This window comes from Pinus tabuliformis, chromosome 5_1 (assembly GCF_031772625.1).
Source record: "Pinus tabuliformis cultivar Carrire ecotype Pingquan chromosome 5_1, CPIR1, whole genome shotgun sequence".
In the NCBI taxonomy this organism is placed as follows: Eukaryota; Viridiplantae; Streptophyta; class Pinopsida; order Pinales; family Pinaceae; genus Pinus; species Pinus tabuliformis.
Genome location: NC_142305.1, coordinates 834,603,187 through 834,618,520, shown reverse-complemented (window position 1 = coordinate 834,618,520; position 15,334 = coordinate 834,603,187).

Below are 15,334 nucleotides of genomic sequence, written 5' to 3'. Positions count from 1 at the left end.
AAAAACAAGGAAAACCAAAACAAAAACTTCCCAAACCAAAGGCAGGAGCTTTTAAATAATAAAGACGCTTTCCAGAAACACCCAGAAAGTTCATAAGCCACAAAAGACAATCCCAAAAACCCACAAAGAGATCAATCAAAGCCAAACACAAAAGTGGACTCAAAAAACAAAAAGGCTGATCCCCAGCGGAGTCGCCAAATTGTTGAGAAGGTAAATCCCCTCTACGGATAGAGGCGATCCCTACTAGCCCAACAGGGGTCTAGCAACAATCACACAATGCTGCCACGCATGTTCCTAGTTACAATTAGACAAGAAGTAAAGAGCACCTACTTGGATTCCTGCGCTGTCGTTTGTCGAGGTGATGTTTCCCTTGCTCCTTCGCTTCAGCTGGTCATAGTCTTCCGCGATCCTCGCGAACGGACACCTGCACACACGAAGGGAAAGCAAACGCAAGCGTGAAATCTAGTAAAAGTAACTATATGCCAGTCAGAAAAGACATAATTCACATTTATCCATTGCATAAACAAACGAGAATGGAACAATAATAGCAGTCATCTATTATTAATCAGAATAGAGAAGAGTACAACCAAATGTTCTGACGTCGATAAACTTCTCAGGAGGGATCAGTCAGCATGTATCTCAAGCATTCACCTTTGAGGATGGTTCTCCCAAGACAAACTAGTTTCTCTCTCTCACACAAATGTCACAAACAAACTTCCCAAAGCAATCAATCACTTCCACTCCTAACACACCACACCTATAGCAGCAATCTGAGCACTACAAGCTCTTGTATAATCCAAGCTAAGTCTAGCTATTTTCTAACTAGCTGCTCATGGTAATGGTGGAAGTTTATATAGGAGAAGGAGTCTCCTAAAAAGGTGGAAGGATGAGCTTATCTTCAAGGGGAGTAGTTGCAAAAGGTCGAACAGACATGCCATAGAAGGGAGTCGACTTTCACAAAGCTAACAACCAAGCCTGGAGAGATCTGGAAGGCTGGTTGTTTGAACAAATTCGCCCAAACTGGATCAGCGCGGATTATATGGAGACTTCCGCGCTGTCAGCACATGACAACAACTGAACAAGCCATGTCAGCGCGGAAGGACACGTGAAAGCCGCGCTGTGCGTCATCGCGGAAAAGTGATGTTCTTCCGCGATGGCAGCGCACGAAATAGACTGTGGGGCGCTGATCATCGCGGTTATTTTAGGAACAGACGCGCTGATGCACAAAACTTTGGAAAAATGGGTTTTTAGCCAGTTCAGGGATCAAACACTTAGTGATTGTGACTTCTTGGACACAGCAGGGTGACTGACAGGAAGGCAGTGATAAATTACTGTGTAACACCTCCATACTGCTTCAGGTGAGACTTTGGTCTGTGCTCCGTAGGTTGATGCCAAGAGGGCCAGTATTGTAGGGATTTGTTTGGCTAATTAATGCTAAACCTAGGTTAGGTCCCCTCAATCCAACAAGCTGCCTAGGAGATTTGTGCAATTTCTGGGCAGAACAACTGATTGTTGCCCAGATTTGCACAAATCCTAGGTTGAACAACCTGATGCTGGAAAAATTTGCGCAAATCCTACTGGGAGGGTTGGCTGGCAGGATTGCGCAATCCTAGATCTCAACAGGCTATCAAAGAGGATTACGCAATTCCTAGAGGGAAGGCTTGTTTCCCTCTAGAAATGCATAATTTTCAAGGGTAAGCTGCTCAGCCTATAGCTGGACTAAGTCCGGGTGAGTAGCCTGTGAGGAGAATGGATCAAATGTGATCGACATACTGCCTTTGTGTGAGGAAAACGCTGAAGCTTGAGTACTTGATAAAGCAAGACAAAGTGCTGTGTAAGGTTAGTAGGGAGGCTCCAAAACAGGCTAAGGAAAAATTTTGGAGGGTGGTTGTAGCCGCTACAACACTTGGCGACACACTAGTAGAACTCTAGATCTCTAAATGGACCTTGTTCATGAAAAGCAAGTCTAACACCTCCAGAAGTATTGTTCAGTTTTCAACTCATCTTGTTTGCATAGTAACTTGATTATAAGATGTAGCATCTACCAAGCCCTTGGTCAATTGACACACATTCCAAGCTAAGGCAACATAGTTGTTTCAATTGGTGTTGAGGGGTATGTAGGTGCACAAGCAATATAGTCGTCAGAGTCTTAGTTTCATCTCTGGTGTTTCTCCACTACCAGCAGGCCTGGACAGTACCCTGGTGGAGTCATATAGGAACACAAGCATGGCTCCTTTACCGGCGAGCCTAGTCAGTACCTTGGCAGAGTTACCTACATCACCTCCCTGCGCAGGAAGCCTTTCCCTTCTTTCGCCTTATTCATTTTTCATTTTTCACTGTTCATAACACTTATTCATTTCAGAGGCAGAAGAGGGATCCCGACTTATTGAGATAAAAATAGGTTGTTCCAGTAGAGAAGTAGTTAATTGTATCTCTGATGTGCCTGTTAAGGTTTTCCCCCTTACCTTACTATACTTGACTGAGCTGACAAGGGTTAACCCAAAAAAAATTGACTAGAGAAGGTGACACTAGCTAGCGTGCAAGCGTTGTGTTTACACCAAGGTTCACTTCGAACAAACGTATTTCCTTTGACATATCATGGACTAAAAGTAACAAGCTCATCATACAAAGACAAGATGACAGATAACCAAGTAGTGATAGCTATACAAGCCGTCTTGCACTTTACCCAACTCGTTTCATGAGTCACACATGGTTCGTTCAAACTAACTTATGAACGAAACAAGTGAATGAACTAACAATCAACAAAGCAAAGCAAGAGAAGAAGAAAAAATGAAAGTGAAGCAGGTAAACAAAAAAGCAAGCAAACAAACAAGAAAACAAATCATGTAAGAAAATAAGCATGCAAGCAAACAACTGAAAACAAACACTACTCCTACTCCTACACTAACGGTGCATGGGCCTCATCACATGAAGTGATACTTCCAATATAGCCACCGTCACATTGGTAGATCCATGTTGGTGAAGGCTTGTTCCGCGAGCAACCCAGTTGTCTGGACCAGCAACCAAGAAAGATATAACAATGAAGATAACCACACTTCATGTTTCAAAGTGTCCACAGGACCTAAGTGAGTGCATGTTCATGATGGGCAGTCCGCGGACTTATCATGGTGTTGTGTGACACTACATGCAACTTTGAAGCATAAGCACACTCTTGACTGAGACATGCAAGCAAATGAAAGAAACAAAGATAACTTGCATCACGCATGAGTGCTCACAATGTAATACTCCTCCAATGCATGAGAAATGGGATTGTGCAGTTCGAGTGGAGGAAGTGTGATCTATGTGCGAGATGGATCTTCCATGCATACAGATGAGTGATGAGGAGTCTTGGGTGATTGAACAATTTCCTAATCGGGAGTGAGACCAACCTTAGGACAGCGAGGGCCTGACATAACCATCAACTCGGGCTGAAGTCACTCGACGGTCTGTGGGGTTTTGAATTCATTGAAATATGGATCTTCGTAGACCAGTGGCTTAGACAGATTAACAATGAGTGGATCAACATTGTGATCGGATGATGAAGTAAAGAGATCACGACAACCAAGATCAGAAAATTCAGGATGTTGGTCGGCATCCTCATGATTTGGTGAATCACACAGAGGGGTAGATGATAAGGAAGGATGTTCACCCTCTGCGTTTCTGGAAAGAGCAGATGAAGGATCAAGTGGATTTTCAATGAATGATTGGTTCTCTCCCTTGTTGGATGATGGAATAACATACTGTGTGTCCTGCAAAATATCAACAATGGGTGCATCCATAGATGAAGACGCACATGCAAAATCATGGAGGACAAGTTCACCAATGATGTTAGGAAAGAACAGAGAGGGCTCAGATGGAAGGGAGTCATCCTTTGCCGAGTGTTGATGCTCAAGCTCCCACTCATACTCTTCAAGAATGACAATGCATGTTTGTTATGCAACACTAACTCTGTCAGTGGGTTGTTCCTCATTCACAACAAGTGAAGAGTCCGGAATGGACAAACACAAGACAACATCATCTGGAGGAACACCCAGGTGTGAAGACGGAGGTCGAAGAAAAGAATGCACATGAGAACTCGAAGGACTCACAACCAAATATGTGCACAAATTGAGTGGAGTGATGTTGGGAGAGTGTGAAGGATGAACAAGTGTGTGAGCATGATCCTCAACATCACTAAGCAGTGGTGGAGCTGCTGAATGAGAAGGAGGCAGACAGTCAGTTGAGACAGTGCTCCCTCCCACATGAGATTGTGCAGTTCCATCAATGAAGAATGTTGAATGAGGATTGATATCAAGCTTCCTCTTGGGATGCACAGATTTCTTAAGGAAATACTCGAACCAATCCCAAAGATAAGAAAATTTCATCTGGCTCTTCAGAGCTTGAAACTGCAGGTAACGGAAGTGGTGCCAAAAATCAATAATGGATTCATGTGGAGCCCTCTATTGTTGTAACAGTTTCCAGTCAATATAGTCTGGATCAAAATGATAGAATGTGTCTACAATGAGATCACATAAGTGCTCAAATGAGTGCATGGTGTCAGCCAGTAGGCTGAGCACACAACGAAATGGAGATTCACGAAGTGTGTATGCAAGTAGCAAACCAACCTGTTCGTCAGAAAACTCATCTTCCTCATAAATCATGAAAAGAAAGTTATATAAGTGGTCAGGCCAGGCAAATTCACCTTCACCATCATAAGTGTTAGTGGACAAGAGATCAAAAAGCTTCACCAAGATGGACACATACTCACGATTCAAAAAACACCTCAGGGGAAGAAGAGTGCAAGATTCCATGAAAGATATGTAAAGGTTCAAAATTGGATGAGAGGGCACATCTTGTCATCAGGCCCTCCTTCTAGTGCCAGAAATGTTAATGGTGCTGGACCTGCCAACATGTCAAGGGTATCTCCCCGATAAGAAGTCCCAATTAGACCTTAGATTGTTTTGTGTAGGAGTCCCAGCAGTGGGTCATAAGGTAATGCCTTGACCGCGGTGTCGTACAGAGGCAAGTAGAATAACTCTGTCAACAGTAAGGGTGTGATTGATGCAGTGAGTCAAGGAAGGTGTATGAGCAGTTCCAACACATCAAAGGGGGAAGGAGGTGAAGGTGAGTTCCAGGTTGAAATGGATCAGTCCCAACTCGGCTAGAAACACACAACACAAAGGACATGCACATCTTCTAGAGGAGCAGCCCACTCGGATGCAACAGTCACATGATACAAGGTAAGATAACACGTACAACACTCATGGATTAGTCTGAGATGAGTGTGACGATTGTTATAGCAAGGTTCAAGTGAAATGTTTGTCTAATGTTCGGCATAGTAGTCAACACGGACAATGAAAACATCAAAAACATATGCAACACATTAACAACAAGATTCATATAATTGCATGTGAATCAGTTCATACACAAGAACATGAGTTAAACAACACATATCATTAAAGCAACAGGAACAGTCCAACTAAAATAACAACATATGCATGAAAATGTGTTGACTCTTATTATATAAAGAATTTTAAGTCACAATCATACAATACATCCATGTAAACCTGCTAGCCCCAATAGTGGAACGTTACAACCACATCCGTCTTCTCCTCCAAAGAGATGTACTAGTTCCGTGGTGTGGAGAAGCTAAGGCGCATTACAATACTCTCCAAGCCTTCTTCAAAATAGCCTTAGTAGAAGCTTGGCTGACCAATTGCCCTTACAATGAGTTATGAGGGACTATTTATAGCAAAGGGTGGGGTGACCCTTGACATTCCCCTTTATGACAGTTCAACTACCCTCATGACTCTTCACCCAGAGTCTATGACTATTACATCCAACTGTTGACACTTGACTTACACTTGACATGACTCAACATTACAATGCACATGTACTCATGTGAGACAACATGGATTGAGCAAGCCTTGAAAGAAATCACTGACACTTGGTTCGTTGTGGTGAGACCAACTCTTTGACATGCTTGTGATGGTGAAGCTAGTGTGCTGATTCCAAGCTTGGTCGTCCGTGATGGTGTGCATGCACCTCATGGTGACATCTTGTTGAAGCAAAATCTTGCTTCTGTTGCAACCGGTTTATTGGTTCGACCCCTTCATCCAAATTGTCTTCTAACATGTGCATGGTCTTCTTGGTGTGACTGAAACAGTGGCACACTGATGCATAGTGTTTGTGATGATCTTCAAGTGTGTGCTAGTGGTCATGCGCATCAACTTTCCAAAGTACATGTTCAACTCTAGTTGGACTTTCTTCTTGTCTTCCCCTTGGTGCGTGTGCTAAATGGGTTGGATTGCATGCATGCGCTCAATGACATGCATGATGTTGAATCCCTGGCATGTAATCAACAAAACTTCTCACCATGTCTGCTTCGTGTCAGCTTCTAGGATGGATATTTAACTTGTACGAGCACAGTTTCATCCATGAATGCTTGTTTCTCACTGTTGTTCCAATTCCTACTGCAACTCATTTGTCTGTCTGTGCAGCTTCATGTTCTTCCTGAGTTGCTTCTTCAACACATGCAACTCCTTCTTTGTTCCATTCTCTGACTTCGTACAATCTTCATGTCACATCGTCACCTCATAGCCAGTCTCTCCAAAGATGCTTTCATCATCAATGGGTCTACTTGAGCTTGCAACCTTCTTCCACCTCCCTGTTGTCAAAAACCCTCCTCTTGCATTCGTTGCATTTGATATGTTGTCTTTAGCTAATGTTCATGATGCTACTCTATCATACCTCCAGAACATACATATGGTAAACAATAAATAAAAGACAAAAATTTCACCATAGTAAATATTCCATAAAACATGTGTGCAACATATGAATGATTATAACCTTGATTAAATTCCAGAATTCATTGTTTTTCATGTTAAAGTCTCTGGGTAATTGGGCTTCATTGTTCTGTGCGATAAGCGACCTTATCCCACTGGTCACTAATAGTCTCATTTACTTTTGTGATAAGTCTTAACAAGACCACACCCCAATTAATCTTACACCTGGATTTGGCATTTAATATCTGCTCTGCCATGGTAACATGGCATGAGTAGGTGTGTCCTTTCACAGTTGTTCACCTCGAGTCTCTCGTCGCATCAACGGTGGAAGATTTGGGTTCTTGATCCAATGGTTGGGCTTTACTCAGAAGGCTATTCCACCTCATTTGTTGGAGATATTCCTCATTTCGCTCCTTCGCTCCTTGGCACCTATTCCTGCTCTCCTTCCTCTCTCTCTGGCATGTTCGGCTTGCAGACTTGGGGTTTTGATTCTATCAGCTACTTCCTCATATTTAAATTCCTATGGCTAATGTAGTTTGTTATGTACTCTTTCTGCAGATGTAATGGATGCTGGTCTGAGGGCTTCAAGATGTTTTCAAGTGGAACCCATGGTTCCCCTTTCTTCTTCTAACGCTCGATGGTTTTCGGGTAAGCTTTATCATTTTCTTTGGTTCTTGTTCAATAGTATGGGAACACCCGTGTTTGTTATGTGGCTAATTGCATTAGAGAACAAGAGTTTGCTAGTTCCTTTATCCAGATTTGAAACTAGATGCAGTTTTGTCATTAAGTTTCATGTCAGTCCTTTTTCATGCGGTTTCCTCCTGTTTCTCAAGGGTCGAGAAGCATGTTTTTCCCTCGACTAGTTAAGGGATTTCTTAGCTGATTGCAGGGCCTGAGACTAAGGCCACACCAGCCTAGTTTTCTTTATGTTTAGATACTGCGAGAGATTCTCAACTCTCTAGTCTTGACCTGATAACTTGTATTAATGAACTTCTCGGGTCTGAAGCTATTTAAGTTTCGCTATTTGCTAAATCGAAGCTGGTTTCTCATTGAATGTATTTATAGACTCTCTAAATGCTATGTGTATAATTATGCTCGACTTTTTTTATAAAGACAATGCTATCTTTGCTCAGATAGTTTTCCACTATTTTATGTGGGCTAGGATGTTGTGTGAACAATAGGGTTCCATTTATTTTAAATGTTTATTGCTTCGTCTAATATGCAACTATGAGTTAGAATATAGATGGAGTTTCCTTTCCCATATGGTGTAGGCTTGCCTCTACTTATTCTTCCAATGTTGGCTATTCCATACTGCTTACTTTTGGCGGAACAATGTATCTATCTCTTTTCACTTTTTCAATTATATATCTTGAATCTTTTATTTAGTTATTCGTGACTTCTAAAAGAATCCTTGTGGGTGTCTACTAGAAATTTAGATATTTATCTTAAACCGTTTATGTGTCCAGCTAAGTTAAGATTTTTCCTAACTCTGACAGTGCTCTACCCATATGTAGTTACATCTATGTAAAGGGTTACAGGAAAGATCTTACAGAGCTCTTTGACTTTATTTAAATAGTCTTCTCCTTTAATGTGCTAGCTCAGTTCTGCTTTTATGTAAATATACCTATTTTTCTCTATTACAAAGACCCTTAACTTTATTCGTTCTTGCAACTGCTCTCTGGGGTTTAACACTGTGCTACTTAACCTATGAATTTAGTCTTTTTCCTTCATTCTTGGTACTAGCATCTCACAATATTCTTTTTCTTCTTAACTAAAGAACTTGAACAGGTCTTTTCTAAGTCTAAGTTATATTCACAACTTTTAAGATTATACAGATCTGACTACATAAATAAAATAACCAGTTATGTACAGATATTAACCCTACTATTAATGATTTTGCTGTAAATAAAATAACTAGTTCTGTATAGATAATAACCCTACTACTAATGATTTTCCAGTAAATAAAATAACCAGTTTTGTACAGATAATAACCCTACTGTTAATGATTTTCAAGTAAATAAAATAACTAGTTCTGTACAGATAATAACCCTACTATTAATGTTTTTCCAAGTAATATCATTTCGGAGTTAAGTGCTCCAGCTTCATCTTTTCCAAATTACAATTAAAGACACAATATAGTTTATTCAATAGAATAGTTTGTTGAAAATGGAAACAAGAAATGCTAAAACTAAAAGTGTTAAAAATAGCACTGCTAAAAATAACAGTGTGAGTACCAGTGCTGGATTGGACAACAGGGAATGAAAAATGGAAGTGCTAAAAATAAAATTCTATTTTTAGCAGTTCGGGATGGATTCCTATTCTTAGTTAGTCCTTGGACTAAAAATAGGAAGTGAAATTTGAATTTGATATTAACAACAGTTTGTAAATTGATAAATTAATTCATCTTGAGTTAATTAGTTAAGGAAAAACAAACTTGAAGTCTATGTGAAGACATGCAACATATTATCTATTAATTGATGAATTTATCCACCAGTTAAAGAGATAAGGATGAGTTGTAATATTGAGTTGTAATTAGTTGACTTAGTTTAACTTCGTCAACTCTAGTTAGATTAATTTAACAGTTTGTTAAATTAATGAGAGTTCAATTAGTTAATTCTTGCATGCATGTAACTATTGTATTTCAGATAACTGAGTATTCAGTCATGGATAACTCATGCATGTCAGTTCAGACAGAGACCCAATTAAGATCAAAGAAGCGACAGTGTACTATCAGTTGGATGAATATTTTTCCTATAAAGGAAGCTCATCCATGATGAGGATTTATCTCCTTTAGGACTATGTATTTGGATCAGAGGTTAGTGAGTGTGTGAAGAGGCCAACTCACACAAGTGGCTGCACTAGACCCCAATCAAAATTGTGCAAAGAAATAGGAGGCTTGGAGGGCAGACCAGAGTTTTGAGGGAGGCCTTTGACTATCTATGAGTAGCAGAGGTATTGCAGAGAGAGCAGGATAGCTTTTGAGCTAATTCTTTTTGTAATACTGGCTATATTTCCACTTGTATGATAATACAGAGTTGGGGTTTTAGGCCGAGGCTTTCCCGGGGTAAATTCTTCTGTGTTATGTGTGATTGATTTCTCCATATCAAAATATATGTGTTCTTACTGATGTTGCTCATGTTCGATTAAGCTTCTACTAAATTGGTTGTAGAAGTAGATCAAGTATTTTGCTTTAGTCTATTGCATTATCAAGTGATCTACAAGTGAGAATTTCTACATGGTATCAGAGCAAAGGTGATCAAGGAAGAACAATATACTGAGAGGAGATGTCAAAGTTTTGAGTTTTGGGCCGAGATTTTGCGGAGAAGATCTGAAAATTTATGTACAAAATTTTCAGAAACAAATCACATATTTCGATTCCTTGTGGAAAAATACCCAAAAAAAAAAAAAAAAAAAAAACAGTTGAATCGGAGTTCGGAGGAGGGAGATATCGCTGATTTAAAATTAGCTCTTTTTCCAAAAAATTTGTGACAGCGGGAAATATGAAACAAATTGGTGTGCTAGCCAAGAACCTGTATGTGTTGAAAATGCAACAAGATGATGGAGCTTAGTGAAAATAAGTCGCCTTCACTAAGTGGGCCCGCAGGTTATTTTTGGCGCAAAGTCTATTTTTAGACATATGGATCATGGTCTATGAGTTGCAGGATGCTATTTATGGATGATTAGTTATGTTGGTAAAAATAGATGGACCTATATTTTTATACATATGGGCGGAGTCTATTTTTAGACTGTCAGTCAAAAAATAGAACAGTCGAATATTATTAGATCTTAATAATATTTGAACTATAAACATTATCTTATCCTCTTGCAACACTTCAGTTCGAGCTACAGATGTGGCACATGCAACTGCCAGAAGGAAATACGCTTTTCCTATGGGTTAGTTGAGCTATTGCATGATGGGCTTCAGTTAGAACTCAAGTGATTGAGTTTGGTGGAGTTGATTGAGGAGTTGATGGAGTTGTGTTCAGTTTGACTTAGTTGAACTAGTTGTATTTAGTCTAACTGCCAAATACACTAATGATGAGTGATGTCAATTAATTATTAATTAATTCACTAATTATGAACTCATAAATCAACTAAAGAATACATCAGTTAACTCAGTGCATGGACAGTTCAGTGGAGACAAGTGTTAGAGGTGGGTGAAAGGGTGAGACTACTATCAGTTGTGACTGTAGCTGTGCATGAGATTTTGCACAATCATTGATTGAGATTGCCACTGAGGATTGTGCAGTACAAGCCAAGGGAATTCGAACTTGGATCAGATCTATTCTCACATTGGATTGCGCAGTAGAGGCAGACAAATAGTGGAGGAGATTTGAACCCGTGTCTTGTTCAGATCTGAGCTAGTTTGTGTGTAGCATGTGGAGATAGTACTGAGTACTTGTGAGGAGTATTGTACTATGTATTGTTGCATGTTCTCTATCATTATAATATACATATAGTTGGGGGTTTTCAGCTGTATGCTTTCCCCATTACATATTGTGTTGATATGTGTGATTGATGTTTCAATGTGCGCATGCGATAGCTTTTAATTCTGCAAATTGATGATCAATGGTAGAGGAGGTTACGTATTATGCATGCATTCCGCAAATAGTGTATAATCAGGATAATCTCTGTGAATAAGTGTTATATTATTCAAAATTTCGACATGGTATCAAAGCGAGGTTGATCATCAGATCTATTATTCAGAAAGTGATTACATTTTATTTCTTCAGGCAGAGTCTGTAGTCGGGCCAGGTAGCCTCTGGAGTCATCCTTCTTTTGGAAGGTGAGATATCCGGTAAATGCCCATACAGTCAATCTCTGTACGAGAAATACTTTGTTCTCACGAATTTTAGATCAGAAGCGGTTGAGTTTTGAGCTGGTGGAATTCGAATTTGGAGCAGTGTTTTCTTGGTGTCGAAGTTGAAATGTCTTTCAATAGATTGTGATTAGCGTATGCCCTTGAAGGCAACTCGAATTATATTGCATGGAAATATAGGATGGAGGCGGTGTTAGATGACAATGGGTTGAAGGAGTTCATAGATGCTGAGGTCCCAAAGCCTACTGATGCTGCTCAAGTTGAGGCTTGGAAAAGAAGACAACAAAGTGTCAAAGGATTCTGTTGGAGGGCGTGAAGGATCACATTGTATCCAACTTGCATGGAAAGGCTTCTCCATACTTGATGTGGAAAGTGTTGACAAATTTATTCCAAAGCAAGAGCGACCAGAGGAAGTTGGCGCTCAAGGATAAACTCAAAAACATTAAGTGTGAGAAAGGAGACAGTATGCCCAAGTATCTCACGAAGTTCACCCAATGTCGGGATGAGCTGGGAAGTGTGGGGGTGACTGTTGATGACGAGGACTTGGTGAGCTTGTCTCTCCTTGGTCTTCCAAAGAGTTGGCATTCCTATTAGGACTCTGTCAATGGTTGGGAGAAATTGCCAGGATGGGAGAGACTTTGGTCTGATCTTGTGCAAGAGGAGATCAGGCGGAATACCAGGGACAGATCTCCATCAAAGGAATCTGATGAAGAAAATTGTGCTTTGGCTGCCAAAGCAAAGAAGGGGAAGAACAAGAAAGATTCTCATTCCTGTGCGAAAGGCAAGAAGTAGGACATGTCCAAGGTGAAGTTCTTTCACTGTCACCAGCACGGACATTATGCCAAAATTGTCCGTAGAAGAAGAAAAATAAGCAAGCTGCTGGATCTATAGTGGGAGAGGCCTTAGCCTCATAGTTTGAGCTGGATTTTTCACTGATCGCATGCTTGGTATCAAGTGTGATGGGATCGGTATGGTTTTTGGACAGTGGTGTGTCTTTTCACATGACAGGAGATCGAGATTTGTTTTCTGATCTAGATGAGAAAGATCTTGGAGTGCACATTGAGATGGGCGATGATGGTAGATACAGTGCGACCGATATTGGTACCATTTCCTTTGAGACGGAGTCTATTAAACCATTCGTATTGAAGGAAGTGATGCATGTTCCAGGATTGAAGAAGAATCTTATCTCTGTGGCAATGTTAGAAGACAAGGGATATGATGTTGTCTTTAGCGAGGGAAAGGCTTTCCTGCGCAGTAAGACAACTGGAGAAACCCAGAAGATAGGGGTTCGAGTCAAGAACCTTTATCAATTGCATGTAGATGGCTGTGCATCAATGGCATGCAAGGTAGAAGGATTGGTGAGCCGGGATGATGGCGATTTGTGGCACTGGAGATTGGGCTACCTTCACCATGGAGCCTTGAAGATACTGCAACAAATTTCTATTGGGCTTCCTAAAGCCACTCTTGCACAGTCAGATCAATGCAAGGGGTGTACTTTGGGAAAATTTGAGAAAGCCACCTTTCACGAGAAGGATATTCACACCACGATGATCCTTGAGAGAATTCACATAGACGTGTGTGGACCTTTCTCAGTAGCTTCGACAGCAAAGCACAAGTACTATGTGATCTTTGTTGATGATTTCTCTCGAAAGTGTTGGATCTTCTTCATGTAAAAGAAGAGCAAGAAATACTGAAATTTTTGTGAGTTCAAAGCACTGGTCGAGAAGGAATCAGGGAATAAGGTGAAGGCTCTTAGGAGTGACAATGGTGGTGAATTCATCTCTGGTGAGTTCAAGGATTTCTGCAACGCAGAAGGGATTCGAAGAGAGCTCATAGCTCCCCATAACCCACAGCAAAACGAGGTTTCTAAGCGAAAGAACAGAACGATCGTGGGTGTTGCACGGGCGATGTTGCATGATTAGGGCCTAACCCTTCACTTGTGGGTGGAGGCATGCAATACTGCAGTATATGTGTAGAACCGTTGTCCTCACAAGATACTTGGCATGAGTACACCCGAGGAGGCTTATTCTAGTAAGTGGCCTGATATTTCCCATTTGAGGATTTTTGGTTCTCCTGTTTATATGCATGTGACGAAGGATGCCAGGAAGAAGCTGTAGCCGACCGCAGAGGTTGGGATATTTGTGGGGTACACTGATATGTCCCACAATTATCGTGTGTATTTTCCAGACAGTCGCAAGACTGTTGTGCGACGGGATATCAAATTTCAGGAGGAGAAACCCATGAAGTTTTCACTTGAGAGGGAGCCACACTTGCATGCAGATGAGGAGCTATTAGTTCCTAAGGATGAGCTTCAGGATGTGGATCAGCCACAAGATGAAGTTCATGGAGTGGAAGAGACCACTCATGCAACGCCAACCATCAGAGGGCGAAAGAACACTACAGAAGCTGAGTGACTGGCTCAAGATGCAGAGAAGGTTGTAGGACCACCTACAGCACAACGCAGACAGAGACAGTCACCTGATCGGTACATGGATTTTGTGAGCAAATGTGTCATGACTGAGCCATCCTCTTTCGAGGAAGCTATGGAGGATCCTGCATGGGTAGATGCCATGGTGGAAGAGTATGATTCGATTGTCATAAACAGTGCATGGGAGATTGTCCCAAGGCCAGAGGGGAAATCAGTGTTGGGTTTGAGATGGATCTAAAAAGTGAAGCAGGCAGCTGACGGGAGTGTGGAGAAGTACAAGTCAAGATTTGATGCCCAAGGCTTCTCACAGATAGAGGGGATCTATTATGAGGAGACCTTTGCACCTGTCGCAAGGTATTCTTCCATACGGACGATTCTTTCTCTCTCAGCGCAGATGGGGTGGCACATCCATCAGATGGATGTGAAGACTGTGTTCCTCAATGGAGTCATTGAGGAGGAGGTCTACATAGAGTAGCCCGAAAGTTTCGAGATCTTCAGCAGTGAGTCGCATGTGTGCAGGCTCAAGAGAGCATTGTATGGGTTAAAACAAGAACCTCATGCTTGGGACACACGGATAGACAGTTATTTCATTGGACTTGGATTCTCCAAGAGTGAGGCGGATCCTAACCTATACCAGATTGTGGTGGAGGGTAAGTCGCTAATCATTGTACTTTATGTAGATGATTTGACTTTGACAGGAGATGAGCTGTTGATACTTTCATGCAAGGAGGATCTTGCTAGAGAGTTTGAGATGAAGGACTTGGGCCTCCTTCATTATTTCCTGGGATTGGAAATTTGGCAGTGCAGTGATGGAATATTTGTTTCTCAGGGTAAGTATGCCCGGGAGATACTAGAGAAGTTCAACATGCATGGCTGCAAGCCTGTTGATACTCCTCTTCCTGGAGGTTGGGGGAAGGAGGATGCTACTTCAACGGAGGTAGTGGATGCCACTATTTATCGACAGTTGGTAGGGTCGCTTATGTATCTGGTCAATACATGACTTGATATATGTTATGCTGTTAACCAGCTTTTACAAGCTATGGTTAAGTCAACCAAGCTCTTCTGGAAGGAAGGCAAGCATGTATTGTGTTACCTCAGAGGCACATCGGGATATGGATTGTGGTACAGACAGGAGGATGAGGTGAAGCTATGTGGCTTCACGGATGCAGATTAGGTAGGGAGCCCAACGGACAGAAAGAGCACATCTGGAGGGATCTTCAGTATCGGGTCGACAGTAGTTTCTTGGTACAGCAGGAGGCAGAGATCCGTGGCACTTAGTTCAGTAGAGGCCGAATATATGGTAGCAAGTTTGGCTGCATGGCT